Below are 15,758 nucleotides of genomic sequence, written 5' to 3' on the forward strand. Positions count from 1 at the left end.
ATTTGCCCTCCCTTGAGGGTCTCAGTGAGGGCTCTGAGTATTTCCCCACGCGCGGAGACAGTGGAGGGTTTAGGCAGGAGAACCGAGGCCCCCACCTCGGATGCTTCCTGTGGCCGCAGAAGAGCCTTCTCCACGTCTGAAATACGAGAGAGCTGCTGCCCTGGGCCTGGTCTCTACGTCCACGGACCTGCACGATGACCACTTGGGTGTGATTCTGTATTAACCTAAAACGGTTGAGGGCGCCTGGCTGGCTCAGTCGGTTAAGTAACCAACTCTGATTTCAGTTCCGGTCCTGATCTCAGGGTCCTGGGATCGAGCCCCGCGTCGGGCTCCGTGCTGCCCGAGGAACCTGCTTGAGATTCTCCCTCTCCCTCTGCCCCTCCCCCCTCTAACAAAATAGAAAAAGAAATACATATTTATATCTACCGTCATTGACGAGGTCTCTCACCCTCAGACAGTGTGTAGTCCGTTTTAAGGAAATAGCAAGGGCAGTATAAGTAAGTACAAATAAATAACGGGCATAATCGGTGTGTGCTGTGCTCTAAGTTATTTACTTATTTATGTAAGTAATCTCTACTTACAACGTGGGGCTCGGACTCATGACCCTGAGATCAAGAGTCGCACACACGCTTTTCGGACTGAGCCAGCTGGGGCCCCCACAATACTTTGTCCCTCGTGGTGGAATCAGGAAAATGGGTAGATGATGCGGTGAGAACCGGTTTCTTAATGAATCCAGGACATTCTTAATCCTCCAGCACGTCTACCCCAGAGCACGCGCCGGAAACATGACTGCTGGAGCACATTCCATGGTGGGAGTATCAGTTTCCCGACTCTAAAGTGAGGAGGATAAGCCTAGCACCCGGGGGTCCCCGGCAGATCAAATCCTGCCTCATCCGTGTCTCAGACGGTCCCCTGTAAGTGCCCCGTCCCCCCGGGGGAGGCGGGACCTCCTTGCCGGCCTCCCCGCCTCCCACTCCCTTCTCTCCTGTTTACTCTCACCCCACAGCCAACGCAGTCCAACACAGTGAGTCAGGATGTTTGCACGTCGGGAGATGACCACCACCTGTCGTCAAGCTTCAGAATTACTGACCACGTCCCCCGTGCTGACGCCGCATCCCGCGACGTAGTTATTCTGTAACTAGAGGCTTGTGCCTCTCGACCCTCTCTACCTATTTCGCCCGTCCCCCCCCCGCCCCCCACTGTGGGGTGCTCCGATCAGGGGGAAGCCTGGCAGGAGAGGAGAGATAAAAACATATCGACTACACCTCCAGGGAGGGGGGGCGGCCACAGCGACAAGGCGAGCAAGGGAGTCTGGGAACACGTGGCATCCTCCCGTTTTCGGTGACCGTGTCTGGTTGTAAGTAGCCCACCGGTCGTTTAGGGCCTGTGGCTATTTCGAGGCCGCTCTCCTCGTGGGTCTGTCTGACTGGTCAGCAGGTGGTCATTGTGGGTCCTTTCTACAGTCCGTCCCGCAAGCCTGTTTCCCCCAAAGCGGCCTCTGCACCCACCTCGCCTCTGGCCACCACCGGCTTGGCCTCCGGGTCTGGGGTCTGTGCGTCTGTTTTGCTGTGTTTGTTCACACGGCCACACTTCTCAGCCAGGCCTACCAGGCCTTCAAGATTAGGACGCTGCCCCCACGCAGAGGGGCCTCACCCCCGTGCCCACCCCCGTGCCCATCTCACGCTGAGGGCTCACGGTCCAAACCCCTTCTCGTCCCCGCGTCCCACCCCGCAAACCTCTCTCGCTGTGTTCCTGCCAGCCCTGGGGAACTGCAGTCTGGATGGGACAGCGACCGGCAAACCTTCCTGACCCCTCCCGTCCCAGATCTCGGCGGAAGACACCCCCCGCCCCCGGCCACAGGAATTACCATCGTGTTTGTACCTTCTGAGGCAACGTTCTGGTCTCCGCTCCTTGAACACAGGACGTGGGTCTGCAACCAGAGCTCGGGTTAAGAGGCGTCAGCGAACACGTGCTGTCTGAACGAGTAAAGGGGCGGGAGAGTGAGAGACGGGGCTGGGGCCGGTCCTCAGGCCACAGTCTGGCATTTGGAAGCCAGGACCCCCCGGCGAGGATACAGCTGACAGGAACCCACCCCTTAGGGATGTTAGACCCCATGCACGGCTCTCAGTCTCACCTCTGCCTTGGGGTCTGCCCCCCTCTTTCTCTGGACCATGCCGCCTCCCACCATACACACCTTCTCTTCCCGCTCTGCCCTCGGGGGCCAGCTGTCCCTCCCCCCCATGCCACCCTGCAGGGCAGGGGAAGGCACAGGTCTCCGTGTTTGGCCCTGAGAACGCATAGGAAGCCGGCCAGCCAGCCAGCCTGCCGGCCAGGTTATATTTAGATTTCTGTCACTTGACGGGGTCATCCATGAATCAGTGCACAGTGGCAGCCGTGGCATTCCAGGAGTAAGTTGAGGGGGGACCAGGGCGGCGAGGAGGTGGGCAGGAAAGTGGGCGCCAGGCTCCCTGAAGCAAGTCTAGGGCCAGGGGTGAAAACGTGTGGCTTCCGTTAAACCTAGGGAGACCAGCTCAGACCCCAGGAAGGACATGACCTTAGAGATCAGCACCGGGCCTGGGTAGAGAAAGGGGGCGCCCGGGAATGAACAGAAAGGGTGGCTCAGTGGGCCGGACCCCCTCCTGCCCTGGTGAGCTGCTGGAGTGAGGGGCTCTCGGGCAAGCGGGCTGCGGTCACGGGACCCCACGCACAAGGGAGAAATCAGGAAGAGGCAGCCCGGGCGGAGAGCTCTTTCCAAGCCCCGCGGCCTTCCTTGCCCCAGATCTGATTTATCGACTGGCTGCCCTGGGGCCAGGGAGTGAGCCGCTCCTGATCAATGGTCCAACTGCTTTTCCTCCCTCTTATCTAGAATGCACCCCCAGGCCCTCGTGGGCCTCACCCCCGCTCATCCCTGCCCCTCAGCCTGGCTTTCAAAGTCTCCTTGTTCTGACACCCAGCCCTCCCCGCCCTACTCACCTTCAGAAAATAAAATAAATAAAATAATAAAATAAAATAGGAAAGATTGACTGTGGTATTATTGACATAAAATAAACCAACATCACAGTCAAAAGAAGGAGGCCCCGCATCACCCCAAAATTTCCCCAGGTCCTTTCTTCCCACTTCTCTCCCTCCCCTGGGTCAACGCCCCGCAAACGCTGACATGCGCCCCCTCCCTGTAGATCAGTTTGCGATTTGGGGGGTCACGTGTGAATGGAACGACAGGGTACCCCTCCTCGCCTGGCTTTTCTCACTCAGCACAATTACTCTGACACTCACCCCTGCGCTGTGCAGACCACCAGCTCATTTCTTTCGATTGCCGAGTTTCGTCCTTCTCCAGGACACGAAGGGGCTACAACCTGTTTCTCCACGTGCTTGCTGATGAACATTTAGGTCACTCCCGGTTTTTGCTCTCAGACAAAGCGGCTCTGAACACCGGTGCTCAAGGCTCGGCGTGGGCATACACGCTTTCATCGTAGACTCCCAGGGGCCCGTGGGGGGTCACGGCAAGCACATGCTTAACTTTTCCAGAAACTACCAAGCTGTCTTCCAGAGTTCTTGCTCTGGTTCACGTTCCGGCCAGCAGGACAGGAGAGGGCCCGGTCCTCCCTTCAACCACTCTGACAGGTGCGTGGGTCTCCACCGAGGGGCCCATTCGCATCCCTCTCGCCACTAAGGGTGGGGAGGGGGTTTTCACAGGCGTGTTTGCCAGGTGATAAGATGTCCCTTCAAAAGTTTTCCCCATTTTTAGGGGCGCCTGGGTGGCACAGCGGTTAAGCGTCTGCCTTCAGCTCAGGGCGTGATCCTGGTGTTCTGAAATCGAGCCCCACATCGGGCTCCTCCGCTGGGAGCCTGCTTTTTCCTCTCCCACTCTCCTGCTGTGTTCCCTCTCTGGCTGGCTGTCTCTCTGTCACATAAATAAATAAATAAAATCTTTTTAAAAAAAAGTTTTCCCCATTTTTAATTGCATTGTTTTCTTAGTGTGAAGTCTTAGAGTCCTTTATACGTTTGTACACAAGGCTTTATCAGATATACGACCTTCCAATATTCTCTTCCAGCCTGTGGCTCATCTTTTCAATTCTTTTAACAGCGTCCTCTGGAAATCTGATGTATCGATTTTGTTTTTCTGTTACAGATAGTGCTTTTGACATAGCCCCTGAGAAATCTCTGCCGAACCAAAGGTCACGAAGATTTTAAGCTAAGTTCACTAGTTTTATGTCTTACAGTTGAGTCCTACGATCCATCTCGAGTATTTTGGTTTGGCTCTGTCTGTGTGGCGATCGATGTCCCACAGTTTCGTCAACTACTCATTGAGACGATTACCCTTTCCTTCTCCAGTGGATCACCCCTGCTCCTTTGCTGAACACCAACTGGCCACGTACGATCAATGTCATGGGTCACGGGCCCAGACTTTCAAATACCTGGATTCGAATCCCCTCATTGTCACTTACTAGCCTAACCTACCCTAGGTAGTTATTTTTTTTTTTAAGATTTTTATTTATTTATTTGACAGAGAGAGAGCAAGTGCACAGGCAGGGGGAACAGAAGAGGGAGAGGGAGAAGCAGGCTCCCCGCTGAGCAGGAAGCCTGATGCAGGACTGGATCCCAGGACCCCGGGATCACAACCAGAGCTGAAGGCACACGCTTCACCGACTGAGCCACCCAGGCGCCCCTACCCTGGGTAGTTACATGACATTTCCTAAGCCTCAGCCCGCTCATGTGTAAGATGGGCTTGCTGATAACACTTAGCTCCCACGGTTGCAGGGATAATTAAAGGAGGTGACCACACGAAGTTCCTGGAATAGGCATTTGGTAAATGCTAGCTACAGTTTTTGTCCCCATGTCACAAGGGATGCAGGGTGAGCTTTGAGATATGACACAGTTCTCCCACGGTAGAGTTCAGAAGTGGGGCAGGACGTTTCTAAGTGACAGACCACAGTAGGCGGACCCCAGGCCTCAGCTCCTCCATCACGTCATATTATCTATCCTGTATATTTTATAAAGATAACTTCTTGGGGGCACCTGGGTGGCACAGTCGGTGAAGCATCCGACTCTCGGTTTCGGCTCAGGTCTTGATCTTGGGATCATGGGATCGAGCCCCGCATCAGGCTCCGTGCTCAGCACTGAGTCTGCTTGTCCCTCCCCTCTGCCCCTCCCCCTGCGCATGCACCCCCCCAAAATAAATAAATAAATCTGAAAAAAGATAATTTTGCATCCACTGGCAACGCTGCAGTACTGACAGCAAAGCCTTCTTTAACACTTAGCTTGTGCGGACGTTACTGCAAGTACTTCCCATCGCTTCCCTCGGGCAGTGTCCAGGAGGGAGGCGAACCCGGACGCCCAGCGGACACACCAGGAGATGAGCACACCAAAAAAAAAAAAAAGCCCACTGAGATTTTTCTTGGAATGGTGTTTATTTTGTGGATCAAGTTGGGCAGAATCAACACCTTACTGATCCTGAGTGATCTGACCCATGAATAGAATATAGCTCTCCATTCACGTAGGGTTTCCTTATTTTTTGTTCGCAATGTTCTGTGGCTTCCAATGTGTCTTGGTCAGATCTCTCCCTGAGCGTTTAATATTTTTGTGATATCCTAGGTGGTATTTTAAAACTTTCAACGTCTGATTGAATATAGAAATACAACTTAGTTTTGTACTATATCCAGCAACGTTATTAAATGCACTTATTAATTCTAGTATCTTTTTAGCCATCCTATACAGTTTTCCACATAGGCAGTCATATCAAATATAGTTTTACTTTTGCCTTCCCAATCTGGATTCCTTTCATTTCTTTCCCTGTTGTACCGACTAGGACTTCCCGTGTGATGTGGAAAATGAGTGGTGTGAGTACACACTGCGTCCTCAATCCTGATCGTGAGGCAAAAGCATTCGGTATTTGACCATTAATACGGGATCAAGCATCAATACAGCAATAAGTACGATATTAGCTATGAGGTTTTCATAGATGCCCTTTCTCGAGTTGAGAAAGGGATTTTTTTCTAATAATAAGACATTTTTATATTTATCCACATATTTGCCACAGCTCTTTGTTCCTTTGTGTTGATCCTGATTTCAGTGGGTTTCACTTCCTTTAACAGTTCGGATCCGTTAATAATATATTATCTGACTGAAAATGTCTTCATTTTCCCCGGGCTTTTTTGCAAGCTATTTTTGCTGGGTATGGAATTCTACACCGTGTTTTCTTTCTCCTTTTAGTACTTTAAAAATGTTGTTCCCCTATATTTTAGATCCCATCGATTCTATCAATCGCATACCCCACAAGACGATTGCAGGAATATGTGTCTCTCTACATAACGAGCCTTTTTCCTCTGCCTGCTTTCAGATTTTCTCTTTCCTGCTCATTCTAGATACCTTGATTAGGATGGAACTTGCTGGTTTTCTTCATGTTTTGTGTGCTTTGGGTTCACCGAACTTCTTGGATCTGACAAGTTTCTAGTTTTCATCAAATTTGTAGACTTGTATCCGTTATTTCTTTGAATATTTTTTTCTGTGCCTCTTCCATATGGGACTCTGGTACGCACACCTTAGGCTTCTTGGAGCTATCCCACACTTGGCCGTCTCTACTTCTCCATGTTCCTCTGTGGACCCTTCCTCTTACTGCGTCAAGTTCATTAACTTTGTCTCCTGTGGCATCTCATCTGGGGACTCCGTTCAGTGTACTGTCATCTCTAGAGGCTTGGCTTGGGTCATGGATGTGCGTTCTCTGTCTCTATTCCACATGATCTTGTTCCTAATCCCATCACGGATGCTGTTTCTGGGCCTGTTTTGATTGACTGACTTCTCTCCCCATCATGAGTTGTATTTTCCTGATTTACGGAATGCGCAGTGATTTTTCATCCAGGGAGGTTATTTCAGATAGTCAGAGCCTCCCTGAGCAGGGGACGTTGGATTGGAGGCTAAGTGTTGAGGACCAGCCAGCCGTCTTTTTAATCTTGACTGACGTTGATAAGAAGAACATGGAACTCATTTTAATTTTCATTTCCCTGATTACCAACGAGGCTAAGTATCTTTCCAGATTTATTGGACATCCAGATTTTACATTTTTTAAAGATTTTATCTACATATTAGAGAGAGAGAGCATGAGTGAGCAGAGGGAGAGGGAGAAGCAGGCTCCCCGCTAAGCAGGGACCCCCAAGGCGGGTCTCAATCACAGGATGCTGGAATCATGACCCGAGTAGACGCCTGACCGACTGAGCCACCCAGGCACCCCAGCCAGCCAGATTTTAAAAAGAAGAAATTCCTATGTTCTTTGCCCATTTTTTCCCCTATTGATTTGTGCCTCTTTCACATACTGATTTATTTTTCTTAATTATATATTAAGGAAAATAACTCTTGTCATATAGTATAGATATTTCTCACAATTTTTCCTTTGTCTTTGAAGTTTGTACTTTCTATTCCCTATACCTGAAATGAAGCTCACTCTTACTCCAATCTCCCTTACCTGCTCCATTTTCCTCCCAAGTCCTTATTACCACCTGACATATTATATATTATTTGTGTTGTCTCCTAACTAAAACACAAGCTGTATAAGGGCAGAGATTTATCTGTTTTATTTACTGCAGTATCCCCCCCCCCCAAACAACAGGAGCACAGCACATGGTAAGTGTCTATTAAATATATTTTTTTGGAGGGGAGATTAATCTTGTTTCCATATTTGTGTTTTCACTAAAATCAATCACCTTTTCAGCTGTGGTTTCTGACGTTAAGACATATTTAGAAAGTCTTCCTTACTTAAGGAATATTTGTTTTGATTTTTACATTTAAACATTAAAAGCTCTTTGACATTAATTTTGATGTATGAAGTATGATTCTGGTTTTATCAATAAATTTCCTTCCTCCTGCATATCTCCTCGCGGCCACCATCCTGCTTTCTATCTCTACGAATTTGATTGTTTTAGGTGCTTCATAAAAGTGGAGTCACACCGGGGCACCTGGGTGGCACGGCAGTTAAGCGTCTGCCTTCGGTTCAGGGCGTGATCCCGGCGTTGTGGGATCGAGCCCCACATCAGGCTCCTCTGCTATGAGCCTGCTTCTTCCTCTCCCACTCCCCCTGCTTGTGTTCCCTCTCTCGCTGGCTGTCTCTATCTCTATCGAATAAATAAATAAAATTTAAAAAAAAAAGTGGAGTCACACAATATTGTCCTCTTGTGACTGGCTTATTTCACTCGGCATAATGTCCTCACCCGTCCATGTTATAGCAGGCGCCAGAATGTCCGTCCCTTTTAAGGCTGAATAATATTCCACCATACGGATAGACCACATTTTGTCTACCTACTCCTGTGTCGTGGACACTTGGGTTGTTTCCACCCTGGGGCTACGGTGAATAATCCTGCTATGAATACAGGTGCACAAATACGAGATCCTATTCTTAATTCTTTGGAGGATACGCCTGGAAGTATAATTGCTAGATGACATGGTCGTTCTATTTTTAATCTTTTGAGGAACTGCCATGCTGTTTTCAAGAGCAGCTGCATCATTGTGCGTGCCCACAGTCAGGACACAAGGATTCCAATTTCCTCACATCTTTTTCAACATATTTTCCGGGTTTTTGGAAAGTGTTTGTCTTTTAAGAGTAGCCATCCTACTGGGTGTGAGGGTATCTCACTATGTTGTTTTGTTGTTAAAAAACAACAAGACAAATGCAGGGCCTGAACTCAGGGCCCCCCACCCCCACCCCAGATCACGACCGGAGCCAAATCAAGAGTTGGAAGCTCAGCCGACTGAGCCACCCGGGCGCCCCACTCACTGCGGTCTTGATTTCCCTAAATGATCAATGATACGGAGCATCCTTCCACGGGCTTGTTGGCCATTTGTATATCTGCTTCGGAGGAACATCTATTCAAGCCCTCTCTCCATTTTTAAATTGGGTTATTTGGTGTTTTTTGTTGCTAAACCAATGGCTTTTTAGCGGTTGTTAATTCCATCCTTGTACCAAGTGAAGCAAAACAGGAGGAGGAATAAGCAGGATGCTTGGTGAGGAGCGCTGGGGTCTGGCCAGCAGTCCCTTTCTCTGTGGGGGCTTCCACCCCGCCCGACCCGGAGACCGAAGTCCCAGCGGGGACTCCCAGGTCGGTAGGGGGCCTGCCCCTGCATTGGTCCCCCGCGGGGGTGAGCGCGCCACCTGCCGGTGGGACTGAGAATTTGTCATTTCCCTGAGAATCCAGGCACAGGCTGGACGGCTGGCGGTCAAGGCAAGGTTTAGCCTCCACCAGCCAGGCTCTAAGCTTTTGAGACTGTCTTCAGCTCCGTGAGTACTGAAGTGCTCCTCCCCGCCAGCTTTGGGAGTGCCACGGCGGAGATCATGGGGACCCTAACGTCCCCCAAGCAGGAATTCCCTCACAGTGTCCTCAGGATTTCCACTCAGGGAATTGCTGGGGCTCCATCCGGTTAACCCTGTCCTTTCTGGCTCCAGTTCTGGTCCATTTGACTCGGCATTCAGGGCCTCCCTGCTGTGGAGACCCCAGGCAACACCTGGCTGAGTGGCCTGGCCTTTGACCCAGCCCTGTGCCCTGGGGGGCTGTGGGGTCCAGCCTTGTATCATGGCTTCACCTTCTCAGCTGTCGCTGAAGCCAGGCCTCAGGTCTTTCCCATCCGAGTTTCACTGCAGAATTCAGCAGGGATCCACGTCACGGGTGACAGCTGAATCCCGGAAGCTCTAACATCTCTCGGACATAGGACGGCCCTTCCTCTTGTGCATCTGAAATGACTCCCGATGCCCTTCCTCTCTCAGAAGCTCATTCACCGGCTCTTCTTCTTTCTGATCCCCTCGCCTCGTTCCTGCTTTCTCTACTTTGAGAAAATGTGTGTTTCGGTGGAGAATCATGCATCGTAGAAACCCTAGAGGAGCCCCCTGTGGGTCTTCTGATCCCAGTTCTCTGTGAAGTGTAGACATCTGACAGCAACACAAAATAATTCTTGTCTGTAGATATGGGAATTATATCCTACCCCGCACAGGCTGAATTGCCTTTCTTCCCTGCCTCCCTAGTCCTGTGGAGAAAACAGTTTGGTCGACGTTTGTGCGTTCGTTTTAATATCCCTGATTCATAAATGGGTCTGTTCTTCAGGTTTTCTTTTTCCTTTTTTTAATTACAATGTTATTGACTATATTCCCTATGTTGTACTTCTCATTTCTGCAATGGGATTTTCTTTTAAACATGTTAAACCGTCTACTTGGTTCCCTTGTTGGTTAACCAGTAGAATAAAATCTTTAACAGCTGGGACAGCCGGGTGGCTCAGTTCGTTAAGTGTGTGATTCTTGATTTCAGGCTCAGGTCATGATCTCAGAGTCATGGGATCGAGCCCCGCATCGGGCTCTGTGCTCAGTGTGACCTCTGCTTGAGATTCTCTCTCTGCTCCTCCCTCTGGTCTCTTGCTCTCTCTCTAAAATAATAAATATTTTAAAAATCTTTAACAGGTGCTCATTTTTTATCTGCATGAGATTCATTATTTTTTCTTTTATGGAAAATTATCCTTGAAGGTTCGACTGGGTAGGTCCCCGTATCCAGAAGGCCCAGCTCTCCAGCACTGAGACCCAAAGGGGTCCCTTTTCGGGGAGGGGACACCAGGGATGCCTTGGTTCCCCTTCCAGTGCCCTGTGGGCTCCCGGGGAGACCTCACCTCGGTGTCCGGGTTCCCACAGGCTACAGCACGTGCGGTGGGGAACATGCAATGAAGGAGCAGTTGAGATTTTTCCGGGTGGGGGAAGGAGGCTCGCTCTGAAAGTTCCCGTACGGTTTTGCACCAGCACAGTTCAAGGGCGGCTCGCCAGCCTGGCCACACACGCACTTGCCCGGAGGTAAAAGGGTTGGCCTGTCAAGGTTTCGAAAATGCTTTAGCAGAAGTTGCTGCTGGAGGGCTGGGGGAGTTTGTGTTTCGTGGGGACAGAGCTTCGACTGGGGAAGATGACGAGTTCTGGAGACGGCGGCGATGGTCACATGACCTTGTGAACGCCCCGATGGCCCGACTTGCAACCATAAAGGGGCAGCCTTCATGTTACGCCCATTTTACCACAATAAAAAAATGAGAGCGAATTGCTCATTTCAATACTTTTCAGGGTGGGCTTCTGTGGGGAAAGCCGAAAGGGGCAAAATTTCACAGCTTCTCAGACACTGAACTTCTTACGCACGTGATGTTTAAAAATAAACCTTCCTCCTCCCACTCCCCCCACCCCAGCTCTCAGCCAAACAATAAACAAAGACATGGCCTACCATCTACAAGGTTCCAGGGAGCAGCGTGGAGGCGATAAGAAGGAGCGCCAGGGTGAGGGGACGCCAGGCTGTCAATGTGGTATTTGCGGTTGTCCTGCAAGGATCTTGTTGGGCAGCAAACGACAGAAACCTTCACGAGCTGGCTTAGGGGATGGGAGGCCCCTGGGGGTGCTGGAAGGGTGTTCGTTCCTGATGTTGCCGTAGCTCTGGCCGTCAGAAGTCCGCAAGGGGTCAGCAGGACCTGTTCCTCTTGGAGGCTCTGGCGGAGAATCAGATGGCCACTTCCTGCCTCGTCCCGACCGCTGGCTTCCAGGGTCACAGCTCCACTTCCTTCTTGGGGGGATCCCTGGTGATAACCGTGGCCCCACTTGGGTCAGCAGGATGGTGTCGCCGTCTCAAAGTCCCTTTGCCCAAATAAGGTGACATAGTCCTAGGTCTTTCTGTGAAGTGTGGGGACAAGGACAGGACTGTGAGTGCTCCCCATGCCCTCTCAAGGGGATCTTCATCCCCAGGAATTGGGACAGTGGGCGGGGACCCCCTCACCCTCAAGACATGGCCGCTGCCTGCCCATGCACCCCCAGATAGCTACACACTGACCTTGCCTCTGGATGGGGAAGATCCCACCTCAGTGGCCTCAGGGCAGGGGCAGAAGGGCAAGGGGCTGCCTGGCTGTGGTTGGGACGTCACAGCCACCCCGGGGGGTTGGTAGGACTCCCACACCCCTCTCAGAGCGCTTTAGAGACGAGTTCTTATTTTTGTGATTTACAAACGTACCCAAACCTCCTCAGACAATTAAAAGAAGACAATTTAAATCTCTAGGAAGCCCACCGACTCAGCAGCACCCACTGGTACCATACTGGTCTGTACCTTTCTCGACAGATTTCAGGATGTGAGTTTATAACATTGTTATACGTGCTGTATTATCTCCGGCTTTAGTTGCTCAGTAATATGTCATGATCACTGTTTTACAAGCAGAAGTGCAGAATTACATGTCCCGTTCTATCAGCGTCACAGCGTTGTACAGAATAACGTATTTAACTAGCACAGAGTTGACTGCCGAATTGCTGCTAACTTTTCACTATCATAAACAATACCACCCAAACCTCTTTTCCGTGTCTCTAGATATCACCTTAGGGTAAATTTCTTTTCTTTTTTGTTTTTTGGTTTTTTTCACAGAGCGAGAGAGAGGAGAGCGTGGGGAGGAGCAGAGGGAGAGAGAGAATCTCAAGCAGACTCCACGCTGAGCACGGAGCCCAATGCGGGACTCGATCTCACAACCCTGAGATCACGACCTGAGCCGAAATCAAAAGTCAGATGCTTAACCGACTGAGCCACCCAAGAGCCCCTCATTTCATTGATTAGCTTGTAAGATATGTTTTCAGATTAGAAACACTGACCCTTTTCCCATTTTGGTTCTGACTATTGTTCCCCATTTAGATAGACACCCACCTTGCTTGCATTGTTGCAAGGTCTCTCTCATCCTGCAGAAAACTTAAAATCAAACTTATCAATGTTTTCTTTTATGATTTCTGGTTTTGTAGCAAACTTAGAAAGTCATTCCCCATGCATGACCATTTTAAGAAGAAAAGCATCCATATTTCCTTCTGGTACTTTTCTCTACTTTCATGTTTCAAAGTTATGTCTTTGCTGTAGCTGGAATGCGTTTTCCTGGGAGAGGGAGATCCAGGTAGGTAGTTCTTCAAAGTGACCCGGCAGGACCGTGACATGAGTAGCCCATCTTTTCCGGGCCAATCTGAACCACCACCACTGGCACATCCTAAATTCCCAAGCATACTAGAGTCTATTTCTGGGCTCTGCTCTGATCACTGCTGTAATTATCCTCACTCTGGTAATCCACTTCCTTGTCTTTATCCCACCAGACTGGGAGTCACTTGGAGCCAGGGACACGGTCCCGTTCCCCAGGGCGCTCGGTCACGGCCCACAGGTGCAAGTACACGGCGGCCCCTCACCTCCCACGGAGCACGTACACACGGAGGGCAGCTTCCCAGGCTCCCGTTCCCGAGGCCGACTCTTGTTTGCATTTCAGGCCGGGTGAGTCCCCTACCCCCAGAAGTCTCCCTGAGTGTCGGGGCACGTGGAGCATAGCTCTGGCCGATTATTTAATCACGTCACGGGATGGACAGTGATTATAAGTCTGGCGGAAAACACCAGAGTCCAGTCCAGGATACAAACTGTTGGTTTTTTGTTTCTTTCGACTTCAGGTCCCTTGATACTTTGTTTCGACTTCACGTCCTTTGATACTTTGAACCACGGGTGACAAAGTGTTGGACCGGATGGGAAGGAGCTCAGTATGAAGGCAAGGAGCAAGGATATGGGGCGCCTGGGTGGCACAGCAGTTAAGCGTCTGCCTTCGGCTCAGGGCGTGATCCCGGCGTTATGGGATCGAGCCCCACATCGGGCTCCTCCTCTGGGAGCCTGCTTCTTCCTCTCTCACTCCCCCTGCTTGTGTTCCCTCTCTCGCTGGCTGTCTCTCTCTGTCAAATAAATAAATAAAATACTTAAAAACAAAAAAAGGATAAAACAAGAGCTTCCTCCCTGTCCTGTGCTGTTTCCGGGAGCCGGGCAGCCTGCTGGTGGGAAGGGAAGCTCAGTCTGCAGCTGGGCGGGTGGGGGGGGGTCTCACTGCAACAGACTTGGCCAAACCCGGTGCTCCTCCCCCCACATCAGGTGGCCCGCGGTTCCCTGGGTTCCAAGATCTCATACTGAGGTCCATTGAGCTCTGGGCCCCCACCCTTCAGCCACCCGCTCTGAGGATGTTCCTACTGTTGGTTCCAGCTCTGTATTTGGAAGCCACACTCCCCCCCGTCAGCCGTTTCGAGACTAGAAGGAGCGAACCGCGGCCCCTGGAAGCAGTGTTTCTGCCCCATCCAGTCCTCCCTTTAATCACTGGTCATGACAGGGGCTGACACTCCTGAAGTGGCCTCATTCTGTGCATGACTCAGATGCTGTGGCCACCTGGCAGGATGCTGACGAGGACATGGAATCCCGGGGGAGGAGGGGACTGCAATCCCCTCCCAGGTCCCTCCAGTCTGAGGGTCTCGGGTTCTGTGGCTTCCAGAGGCGAAGATCTTGTGTGTCCAGCCGTCCCCCGTGGGGGGACAGGGCGGGTGGGACCCTGAGGCAGGGACAAAGGCACAGCAGATGGCCACCAGAGGGCGTCCCCCATTCTCCTGGAGCCTTGGGGCCTCTGCACAGCCCAGACCCACGAAGCGTGGCACCTGCGGGGCAGAAGGAAGGCCAAACAGACCTCCTGCCCCTCTCTGGGCGGAAAGACGGTGGCTGGCCAAAGTGGGGAAAGAGTGTGGGTGGCAAGGAAACAGGCAGGTCCACACGCCCTGGGGTGGGGCCCCAACTTTGCTCTCCACCCCACCCACAGCCATCTGCCACCCTCCGAAGACTCCAGCATCTGTCCCTGTTCTCTCCACTGCATGACACATCCCTCAAGGCCCAGTTCAAATGTCACTACTGCACCTCCCACCCCTGCCACTCCTGTGCCCCCACAGGAAGCACTCATGGCTTTCAACAGTAATGACAGGGGCCCTTCTGTCCTGCAGAAGGTGGGCTCCACCACGGAGCGGACCACAACCTGCACACCTCCACGTACAGACTTGTGACAGGCGTGGAAGCGCGCCTGTGTTACATCATGTCTCACCTCCTCCCGCACTCTGAGAGACTTCCCTGAGGGCAGGTGCTGGGTCTGACCTCACAGGGCCCAGTACAGAGCCTGGCAAACAAGCCCTCTGGTTTGCTGGAAGGAAGCGTCCGTCACTCACTCCTCTCTGTGATGGCTCGGCTTCTTTTCTCTGTCAGCACACAACCAGCAGGCACTTTGCCCTGTGTGCAGGGCTGTGTGGGCACCCCGTCCCCGCGGGGGACAGCGGACAGTCACAGCAGCGGCTCCACGGCTCTGTCCCTGGGGCACCTCGGCGTCACCAGCGAGCTCACTTATTTTGCAAGCAAGGAAACTGAGGGTCGGTGGGGGAGGGGCCTGTGCAGGACGCTGTCGGCAAAGTGCACGTGGGATTCCGACCCCCCGACCCCCGGGCCCGGGCCGCGTGTGTCCTGTGCACGCGGGGGGCAGCAGGTCTGTCGAGAACGCTGTGTCACCTAACCAGGGCCGGCCCGGAGCGCTACCGAAACCACTTTTTGGTGAATCAGTGGGACGCGAACCGAGGAGTCACGGCCTTGGTGGCAGAGCATCAGCTCTAACAAAAGCGCTCGTTCGGCTCTCAAAAGATCATTTTGAATTTGCTTTCAGGGAGGCTTTTGAGCAGCTCAGCTTCGTCTCCATCCTCCTAAGAGAGAGCAGACTTTGCACACGCACGGACGTGGGCTCAAAGGCCTTCCCAGGCCCGGCCCGGCGCGCATGCGCGGACTGCAGCCGTGCCCTCCCGGAGCTTCGGGGCGCTCGCCTGGAAGGTGGAGGTGATGACCCCCGGGCCGGTGGGGATGCGGCCAGACGGGGGTGGGCCCTGGTCCCCGCAGGTGCTCCGGGGTGGATGTTGGCAGCCCTGA

Source organism: Ailuropoda melanoleuca, chromosome 17, assembly GCF_002007445.2.
Source record: "Ailuropoda melanoleuca isolate Jingjing chromosome 17, ASM200744v2, whole genome shotgun sequence".
In the NCBI taxonomy this organism is placed as follows: Eukaryota; Metazoa; Chordata; class Mammalia; order Carnivora; family Ursidae; genus Ailuropoda; species Ailuropoda melanoleuca.